Source organism: Protopterus annectens, chromosome 2.part2, assembly GCF_019279795.1.
Source record: "Protopterus annectens isolate FY-2018-M chromosome 2.part2, PAN1.0, whole genome shotgun sequence".
Lineage (NCBI taxonomy): Eukaryota > Metazoa > Chordata > Ceratodontiformes > Protopteridae > Protopterus > Protopterus annectens.
Window position 1 is genome coordinate 3,904,846 of NC_056730.1, and position 11,735 is coordinate 3,916,580.

Here is an 11,735-nt window from a genome sequence, read left to right on the forward strand (position 1 = left end):
AAACTCTACTGGCCATATTGCAATTTGCAGCTGCAGATTGATATTTTGAGGAGAAAGACAACATCGGGCAGTGTAATGGAGAGTGAGGTGTCTAACTGACATTAACAGTAATATTTCAAATGGGTTGGTGTTCCATTAATGATATTTGGGGAGCTGCAGGCTTTACATGTTTTGTGATTGGTCTTTAACAATTATACTTAACAGGTTGTGGTTTCTGAGTTTATCTGACATGAGATCTGTTTGGTAATTGAATTCTTCTTTCACTGTTTTAAATTTGATGATATAGACTGGCCATATTAGAACTTGCAGTGGTAGATTGTGTTACTTAGGTAAAAGATTATATTGAGTGGTGCAATGACGGACAAGTAGTTTATTTAAAATTTGTTTACTGGGAAAGTCCAACTCGGAATGAAGCTAATTTTCAGCAGAGGCCTGGGGAAAAATACTCCAGACACATGTTATTAAAACATAGGAGGAAACCGGAGCAAACCCACATGAACACAGGGAGGACATGCAGACTCCCGACAAAAGGCACTCCAGCCAAGAATTAAACCAGAGAACTTCTTGCTGTGAGGTGACAATGCTATCACTGCACCATCCAGTTTAGCAGATGCCAACAATATTCTGAACTGTGTAGTGTGTCCCTTTAAGAACTTTCAGAGAGCTGCAGACTTTATGTGACTTTACTTTGATGTTAAACAATTATGTTTAAAAGGTTGTGGCTTCGAAGTGTGTTCTAAAAGAAGATGAATGGTAATCAGAATTGTTTTTTTCTTTTTTGAATTGGTGACATAGTTTGGTCATATTATAAGTTGCAGTTGTAGTATTAAGGAGATGTAATAGAGTCCAGATTCATATGATTGTTTGATGTACATAATTTTTTTTAGTTTTGTAATATTCATGTAATTGTTTTAATGCTTGGCATCCTGTGAACTGATTCACTGAAAATATTTAATAGCCGTGCTATTTAAGTGGTTTAGAAAGATATATTTTGTGATATATCCTGTGATATCATTATTTCAGTGTATATCTACTTCAACACCATCACTATGCCTCGAACCTTTAACTTCTTACTTTTCACATGGTCCCTGTTCTTCTACCTCCTACTACAACTAACCTCTCCACAAAACACCCATTTCAACTACCATCCTTCAGCCACTACATTCTATCAAACTCTATGTCCTACCAGCTTCTCTAACATATTCCCTAGTCTGTATACCACAGACATAAAACTTTGCTCAAAACTAAAAATTCTTCCCCCTGTACTTAATCCCTACTCTAACCACAATCCAACCTTAGCTGTATATTATCCTTCAAGAACAAAAAGAAAACAGATGCCCAATACTCTACTACCCCCAAACTCTACACTATCCCAAAGTGGGGACATACACCCCAACCCTGGCCCAAACCCTACCTCTCCTGTACCCCACAACCCCAACAAATCACTAAATTTCACAACCATTAACCTCCAAAGCATCCAGAATAAAATACCTGACTTCCATAACAAACCCAACATCATAGCCGCCACTGAGAAATGGCTAAAGCCTTATATTAAAGATATAGAATTCCTTCCTGCAGGCTTTGCATGCCTTAGATGTGACCGGCCATGTAAAAAAGTTGGAGAAGTGTCTCTGTAATATCCTAACTCCTCCTCCATAATACCATACACCAAGCCAATCCCACAGTTTTCATCACCTGAAATATTAATATCCTTCCTTAGAATGAACAATTGCAAAAGCATATGTATTATTGTGTTATACATTCCAACTGGCAACAGCATTCCTATCCTACAGGAAATACTTGCATGGGCATCAAACAACATAGAAAATGAAACTATCATTTTAGGAGATCTCAATATTAATTGGCTAAATGATACCACCAATATCAGTCCATATACCTTCACACAACTAATCAATGACATAACTAGACCAAATAAAAACAACAGCAGTGGCTCTATATTGGATTGGATTCTAGTCTCTGACACAAATAAAATGGCATACACAGGAACGCTCCCCGGTAGCATATGCGATCACTTTCCTGTCTTCATACTTCAAAAAACTACTTCATCGCTTAGCAGGCACCACTACAAATATACTAGAGACCTTTCCCACTTCTGCCCCACAACATTTAAAGACTGCCTTCAATGTGTCAATTGGAACATATTGAAATCCCTTCCCCTAGATGATGCTGTTGAATTCTTTAACACAACATTTCTCAGGGTCTTAAACAACCAAGCACCACTCGTTCTATGGAGGGTGAAAGCTAATCATGCCACCTGGCTCACAAAACCCACCAAACACCTTATGTTCACTAGGGATAAAGCTTGGAAACACTGGCAAAAAAACAAAGACATCTCCGATCTGACAATCTGCAAACAGCTACACAATCAAGTGAAGCAGCTAGTCATAAAAGACAAAAAAGATCACTACCTTACACTAGAAAACCAACATAAACAAAACCCTTAAAAGTTCTGGAGCTCCATCAATCCCCTACTAAACCCAGGGCCAAACAACAACCCATGTCCAAACCCTGGCAAAACACCCATAGAGATTTAACTCTTAATTAACACTATTGCCAGTCTAACTGCTACCTTTCTGCCACATCCACCCTCTCTCCAAACCCATACTCCCCCATCCACCAACTTCTCTCTCTCTCTCACCTGTCCCCACCAACACAATAAAAAACTGCTTCAAAAACTCAAGCATTGCTCTTACTCCCCACACAACCTACCTCCCAAGTTCCTACAAATTGCTGCCAGTTCCATAGCCTACCGATCAGTATACCTATTAAAAGATCCATTCTGGAATCCTACATACCCACTATTTGGAAAAAGGCCTACATTCTGCCTCTACATAAAGGTGGAACTAATGCAGACTTCTACAACTTCCAACCCATTGCTGTCCTATCACCTATCTCAAAGATTCTAGAAAAATGCATCCACACCCAACTTCTTCTCTATATGCTTCACAACCACGTCCTTTTTCCCACCCAGCATGGATTTCAACCAGGTCATAGCACTACTACGGCTCATATCTTTCTCTGACATAGTCAACCAAGCATGAGATGAGGGAAAAATTGTCTCATCTCTTGAAGGCCTTCAAAATGGTCTCCCACTCTCTCCTTATCACTATAACTGTCTGACATAGGCATCTCACCCCCTTCCCTAGAGTGGTTTGCTAATTACCTCTCTTACAGGCAACAACCAACCAAATGGCAACATTCTTTTTTATCCTTTCCTGGACACAATTACAGGTGTTCCACAGCTTTATCAATAACTTCCACACCTCTCTTACCCAAATTTTTGTCATCCAATATGCTGATGATTTTACAATCATCTGTGCTGCCAACTCACCATCAGACCTCCTGCTCACACAAAATCCCCTCACTACCAGAGAATTATGGATGTCCAATAACTATCTCGCCCTAAACCCAAATAAAACTAAACTTGTTATTTTTCAGCCCAAGGAATCCACTACATTAAACAAGGATAATTTCACCATCCAATCCCAAAACACAACTATAATTGAAGTAGTACCATATACTAGGTGTCATCATAGATAAAAATTTGACATGCACATTCAAACCAATATTAAAAAGACACACCAAAATCTTGGGTATTTTTATAGAAGTAAATGCTTCCTCAACTACTCCGCTAAACTGTCTCTTGCCTCTTCCTTTCTTCTGCTATCACTTCTTTATTGTGCGCCTCTCCTGATCAGTATTCATTCAGGCCTCTCTGAAACACAAAGCAGCCTCTTGCTACAATAAAATTGCAACATTTGTAACAAATGCTAGCTATTCTTCTCACCGCTGCTCTTCACTACTCCTGCAACTGGCTGGCACTACCACATTATCCAACACTCATTCGCTACCACTGCACACAGGTTTATTTATAAACCTCCCAATTGTCCTTCCTTGTCCTCTCTACTCACAAAATATCATCCAGATAGACCTGTCAGATCCCATAACCAACTGTTCCTAAATGTAGTGAGACCTACCCACACAGCTGGACAAATGTGCTACTCTGTCACTGTAACTAAACTATGGAATAGTCTCCCATCTTCAATTAGTTCTATCAGCAGTACCCTTCTCTTTAAGAAGTCACTGAAACAACATATTGCCTCACTATGGTAATGCAACTGCACCATGGCTGTAGCTCCTATAACCTGAACCTCCTCTCCACCTGCCTCTTTCCTTTCCTGTCTCATTTCTGTCTTGATCTAGATATCCCAGCACATGTATGTTATCAGCTTTGATTGACTCTCTTCTTTATTCTCACACACAATACTAATATTTATCATTTAACTACTCTTATAAACTGACCACTTCTAAATCTTTTCTTTTTCCTTCGGCTGTTCCCATTAGGGGTCGCCACAGCAGATCATCTGTTTCCATTTCTTCCTGTCCACTGCATCTTGCTCTGTCACACCAACCATCTGCATGTCCTCTCTCACCACATCCATAAACCTTATTTTAGGCCTTCCACTTTTCCTCTTACCTGGCAGCTTCATCCTTAACATCCTTTTCCCAATATAATAAGAATCCCTCCTCAGCACATGTCCAAACCAATGCAATCTCACCTCTCTAGCTTTGTCTCCAAACCGTCCAACCTGGGCTGACCCTCTAATATACTTATTCCTAATCCTGTCTACCCTTGTTACAACCAGTGCAAATCTTAACATCTTTAACTCTGCCACAGCCAGCTCTGACTCCTGCCTTTTTGTCAATGCCACTGTCTCCAACCCATATAACATAGCTGGTCTCACTACCCTCTTGTGGACCTTTCCTTTCACTCTTACTGGTACTCGTCTGTCACAAATCACTCCTGACACTCTTCTCCACCCACTCCATCCTGCCTGTACTCTCTTCTTCACCTCTCTTCCACACTCGCCATTACTCTGAACTGTTGATCCCAAGTACGTAAACTCATCCACCTTCGCCACCTCTACTCCCTGCATCCTCACCATTCCTCTATCCTCCCTCTCATTCACACACATATATTCTGTCTTAGTCCTGCTGACCTTCATTCCTCTCCTCTCTAAAGCATATCTCCACCTCTCCAGAGTCTCCTCAACCTGTGCCCTACTCTCACTACATATCACAATGTCATCTGCAAACATCATAGTCCACGGGGACTCCTGTCTAATCTCATCTGTCAACCTGTCCATCACCACTGCAAATAAGAAAGGGCTCAGAGCTGATCCTTGATGTAATCCCACCTCCACCTTAAATGCATCTGTCACTCCCACTGCAGATCTCATCGCTGTCACATTACCCTTGTGCATATCCTGTACCACTCTTACATACTTCTCTGTCACTCCCGACTTCCTCATACAATACCACAACTCCTCTCTAGGCACCCTGTCATATGTTTTCTCTAAGTCCACAAAGACACAATGCAACTCCTTCTGACCTTCTCTGTACTTCTCCATCAACATTCTCAGAGCAAACACTGCATCTGTAGTGCTCTTTCCTGGCATGAAGCCATACTGCTGATCACTAATCATCACCTCCCTTCTTAACCTAGCTTCTACTACTCTTTCCCATAATTTCATGCTGTGACTGATCAGTTGTATCCCTCTGTAGTTACTACAGCTCTGCACATCACCCTTATTCTTAAAAATCGGTACCAAAACACTTTTTCTCCACTCCTCAGGCATCCTCCACTGCCATTTCTCCTAAGCACCTCCATGCTTCCACTGGTATGTCATCTGGACCAACAGCCTTTCCATTCTTCATCATCTTCATAGCTATCCTTACTTCCTCCTTGCTAATCCACTGCACTTCATGATTGACTATCCACACATCATCCAACCTTCTCTCCCTCTCATTCTCTTCATTCATCAGCTCCTCAAAGTACTCTTTCCATCTGCTCAACACACACACCTCGCTTGTGAGTATGTTTCCCTCATTATCCTTTATCACCTTTACCTGCTGCATATCTTTCCTAGCTCGGTCCCTCTGTCTAGCCAATCGGTACAGGTCCTTTTCTCCCTCCTTAGTGTCCAACCTTTCATACAACTCTCCATACGCCTTATCCTTAGCCTTGTCACCTCTCTCTTTGCCATGCACCTCATCTCCTTATACTCATGTCTACTTTCTTCATCTCTCTGACAATCCCACTTCTTTTTCACCAGCCTCTTTCTCTGTATACTCTCCTGTACTTCCTCATTCCACCACCAGGTCTCCTTGTCCTCCTTCCTCTGTCCAGATGTCACACCAAGCACCTTTCTTGCATTCTAGCAGTCTCCCTTACTAGCTCTGCTGTAGTTACCCAGCTGTTCGGTAACTCTTCACTGCCACCCAATGCCTATCTTAACTCTTTTCTGAACTCCACCTCACAATCACCCTTTTTCAATTTCCATCATTTGATCCTTGGTGCAGCCCTCGCACTCCTCCTCCTCTTCTTGATCACCAACGTCATTCTACAGACCACCATTCTATGCTGCCTAAGTACACTTTCCCCCGTCACCACTTTACAGTCTCCAATCACCTTCAAACTGGCCCTCCTGCATAGGATATAATCCACCTGTGTGCATCTCCCTCCACTCTTGTATGTCACCCTATGCTCCTCCCTCTTGTTAAAATGTGTATTCACCACAGCCATGTCCATCCTTTTTGTAAAATCCACTACCATCTGACCTTCTGCATTCCTTTCCTTAACACCATACCTACCCATTACTTCCTCATCCCCTCTGTTCCCTTCACCAACATGCCCATTGAAATCTGCTCCAATCACCACTCTCTCACCCTTGGGTTCAGTCATCACCACTTCATCCAACTCACTCCAAATTTTTTTTTCTCATCCATTGCACACCCAACTTGCGGAGCATATGCACTAACAACTTTTATCACCACACCATCAATTTCCAGCTTCATAAACATCACTGTATCTGACAATCTTTTCACCTCCAAAACAGTCTTGGCATACTGTTCCTTCTGGATAACCCTTACCGCATTTCTCCTCCCATCCACACCATGATAGAACAATTTGCACCCACCTGCAATACACCTGGCCTTACTTCCCTTCCACCTGGTCTCTTGCACACAGAATATATCAACCTTCTTTCTGTCCATCATATCAGCTAGTTCTCTCCCGATACCAGTCATACTACCAACATTCAAAATTCCTACCCTCACTATCACACTCCTAACCTTTCTCCTCTCTTCCTACCTTTGGACATGCCTTCCCCCTCTTCTTCTCCTTCTCCTCCAATTTCCGCCATCACCCTGCTGGCTAACAGTACTAGTGGCGGTCGTTGTTAACCCGGGCCTCGACCGATCCGGTATGTAAATCTGTATTGCTTTCCGCATATCTCATTTGGCAAATGTTTTATGCTGGATGCCCTTCCTGATGCAACCCTCCCCATTTATCCGGGCTTGGGACCAGCATGAAGAAATGCACTGGCTTGTGCATCCCCAGTGGCTGGGTTTGACCACTTCTAAATATACTGTCTTTTTTTTTGTAGCGAACTACTGTATGTTTCATGCATTGCACATTAGTATGTATTGCTTTTGTATAGATTCACAATTGGTTCTCAGAAGGTACCACCTTCTGGCTCTCCACATATGGTACTTTGTACTATGCTGTACATGTATGTAGTCTGACAGGGTACTACTGTATACTGATCAGATTGTACTATCTTGTAGTTCTCTATGGTATGGTGCTGTACTGAATTTGCATTATGCTTCACATTTATAATGTGTATGTTTATTGTTTGTCACATAATATACTATATATGTATTGTGTAATACTTATACTTTGTTTATGGAGCTTTTCTCCCCAGGTCTCCACTGAAAATGGGTTAACTTTGGCCCGGTGGACTATCCCAGTAAACAAATGTAAATAAATAAATAAATAAATATTCTTATGAAACTAGAACCATTAGCTCTTTTCTAGGAAAAAGTAATATTTTCTGTCATTTTTATATGTCAAGCTGAATTCATAAAACTTTGCCACAGTCAGTAAAATAAGCAACATGATGTGGCTAGCTAAAAAGATATGATTGGCTGTGTTATAGGCTAATGACCCTATAATGAAGCATTGCACATAATGGTTTACATTCATTTATCCAAACTGCACTCGGTCAAGTGATCTCATAATCACAATACTTCAATGATAACTGGAAATGCTGAATTCCGGTATGCCTAAAATAAATCCCAAATTTGAATCTACCTACCACTACAGACCGAGGAACAAGTGTTAACATAAGTCGAGAACGAGGCGAGATTTGTCAGTTGAACATATTGGTATTCTGCATTTTCAATGCTTGTATTTCAGACTTCGCGCAAAGTGGATCCGACCGAGTACAATACGGGTAAATTAATGTAAACCCAGAAATGTTTAATTGCTACACAGCAAAGCAGTACCTGATTTAGACCTGTTCACTGCTTGAGACAGTGTAAGGTAGTGCACAGTGGGTGCTGCATCTATTGTAAATGTGTACCTGCAAGAGGATATTATAGCAGCTGCTGCAGCCGATGATGCATGACGTTGCCCCCAGAGGCAGGTCTTCCAACCATGTTTAACAATGTATGCCCTTCATGACAGATATAGTGGACTGGTACTGTGTGTACAGGGACACCATACAACAAATAGTGGGCATGTGTTGGCTTTATCTACAGCTCAGTGGGAATCATGGAGTACCCATCCCAATGGATATAAAGGAATATGCTGCTTTATGTATATTAGCTACAGGGGCATTTCAGTGACCAACTGGGGGCACAGTGGGGGTATATCAGGTATATGCCTTGAACATACTCCACTAGTACCTTGATTCCATGCTTCAACATGTGGGGGAACATTTGTAGTTCCCACATACCCCAAAGGAGAGTAAACACCATGTGGAATGACCATGCTACAGCCCATTTTCCTGTGGTACTCGAGTTCATACACTCTACCCACATTGAAATAAAGGCCCATCACTGAAATGGGATGGACATACATGAACCACAAAGGTTATCACTCCATCGGCTGACTGGTGGTCTATAATGCTCTGGATATCAACAACAAAGCATATGCAGGCTACCCAGGCAGTTTTCACAACTCCACCACATGGCACACATATGAGCTGTATCCATGATTTGTGAGGATTGACTTCCCACAAGGACATCTCATTGGTGATGCTGGATATGCCTTAGAACCCTGATTTATGTCACCCATCAGAAATCCACAGAATCAAAGTGACCAGGAGTACAACCATACACTATCATAAACCAAAAACACATACCTAAAATATTATAGAACATGTGCTTGGACTGCTGAAGGCATGCTTTCACTGTCTGGATACATTGGGGGATACTCTGCATTATGATTGCACCACATGTCAAAATCTGATGTTATACAATATTATAGTAAGGATGTAAGGGTGACCCTACCAACGTGCCAAAATCTGATGTTACACAATATTATAGTAAGGATGTAAGGGTTGCCTTTTCCAGAGCCAGCAGTTACTAGAACCACAGGATGCATAAACGGGAATGTTTTGGGAAGCTGTTACAGAATTGCAGGTGACAGAAGCCATTTAGTGTGACATTGGTCTCCGTATATCCAGATTAAGAGTTGGGTCCAGAGTTTGATTACAAAAATGATAGTCACTTTAAGTTAAAGATGCAGATGTGGGTCACGTTTAGTGAAAAAACATTACCACCCCAAATTTAAACCTTATTCTGAAGGTCTGTTTTATTTAAACAGGTAAGATAAGGCAGACTGAGCCAGAAACAGGAATCAAAAGGCAGCAACAGGTAGAACCTAAAACTTCATTTTACTAGAAGAGTCTTTGCAATGAAAACAGCAGTTTGCTAACAATATTCAGGTAACTTTCTTCCACAGAATAGTTCTCCATAAATGTCTGCAATTGCCAGGGCTCACACTGACAGAATGTGAACTTCTTTCAACAGTACCTTTCAGACAAATCAAAGTGTTAGGCATGCAAGAAAAACCTGTTTAGTAGGGCCTTGCTGTATGAATGAAAGTAAAAAGTCTATGGCATATAAATAAAAGTCATTCAAACAATAACTTGCACGTGGTAAAACAACATTATCTGGCATGCAAGTCCTTCAGCAACACAATGACTCTGGATCTTATCTATCAGGACTTCCATTGTCATTGCCAAACATCCAAGCCAGGACTCCCATCTCAGAGCTGATTGCTCTAGTTTTGATATGTCCCTCTTTTATAAAAACCCTCTAGACTCTTCTGGGCACTTGAACAAGTGACTTCTATCATACTGTGAATTCATCTGCCTTATAATCCAGCTGCCTCTCACCTGAGATTTTAGATAGTTCTCTTAAAGGAAGCCAATTTCTCTTTTTGTTTTCTATATATTTCCTCTTGTACAAGCCTGTTCTCTTCTTCCAGATAATCTAGTTAACATAGCTTTAGCTTACCAAGTAACTCTGCCAGAGTCTAAACCTAAAAATACCCCAAAGCCCACACCAGCATACACAGGAGTACCACTATCAGCAAGTCCCCTTCATCCCTGGAAATTAATATATAACAACTCTGACATTGCATAATAGCAGCAAAAGGTCAATTCCTGCAGTACTACAATCTCAAAGAATATAAAAGCCAGCACTTTCTTCAATGGCTGTGTGCAACTTTTCATAACTAATGTACTTGATAGATTGCACCACAGCTGAAAATGTTCCATCAGCTGTGAATACAATTTATTAAATGGAACCCATATATCTAAGTATATCTATCTATATCTACCATATATCTACCTATTGATCTCAGTATTGAACAGACAAGATTAGATATCAGAACTTATTTTCCATTTTTATCTATAGTTATGTAATGATTTCTAGGCTACTGACAAGCTAATTTACTTTTTCTAACTAATACATGGCACCTATAATTCTCCGTATTTGTTACTCATAGTCCTGTATAGTACTGCTGTTGTTCCATTGTATCTAAATGCTACAAGGAATTATGTCTTCCTGCTGCTGTACTACTGTATTGTATTGTTGTTATTGTGGAGCTTTTCTCCCCGGGCCTCCACTGAAAATTGTCTCATCTTGGCCCAGTGGACCATCTCGGTAAACAAATACAAATAAACAAATAAATAAATAAATAATAAATAGCTATCTACAGTTATCTATATCTACATATATATGTATATTGATAGAGTGTACATGAGTTCTTATTGATTATTGTAATACTAAAAGGCATTGCCGAAATGTTTAAACTTTACAGCGTTGACCTCAAAATACTTGCTAATAGCATACATGCACAAATGTACACTATCACTACACACCAGACAAAAAAACAGTATCACTCCCCTGTTAGTAAAATTCAGAAATGAGGGTTAACATGGGCCATGCAGAGGAGACAAGTCCAGCTTTCTACACAAATAAAGGAGGAGGTATTTTGACATTCCAGCATTGTGCATTCAGTATTATGGTTTTTGGTAATTTGCCTTTCAGTAAGGTGACATGGACCCTATCTATCTATATATATTTATATATGTATCTATATCTCAATATCTATATCTATATATATATATATATATATATACTATTACATGTTATATTATATTATATTATATTATATTATATATATTATATTATATTACATTACATTACATTATATTATATTATATTATATTATATTATATTATATTATATTATATTACATTATATTATATTATATTATATTATATTATATTATATTATATTATATTATATTATATTATTATATTACATTATATTATATTATATTATATTACATTATA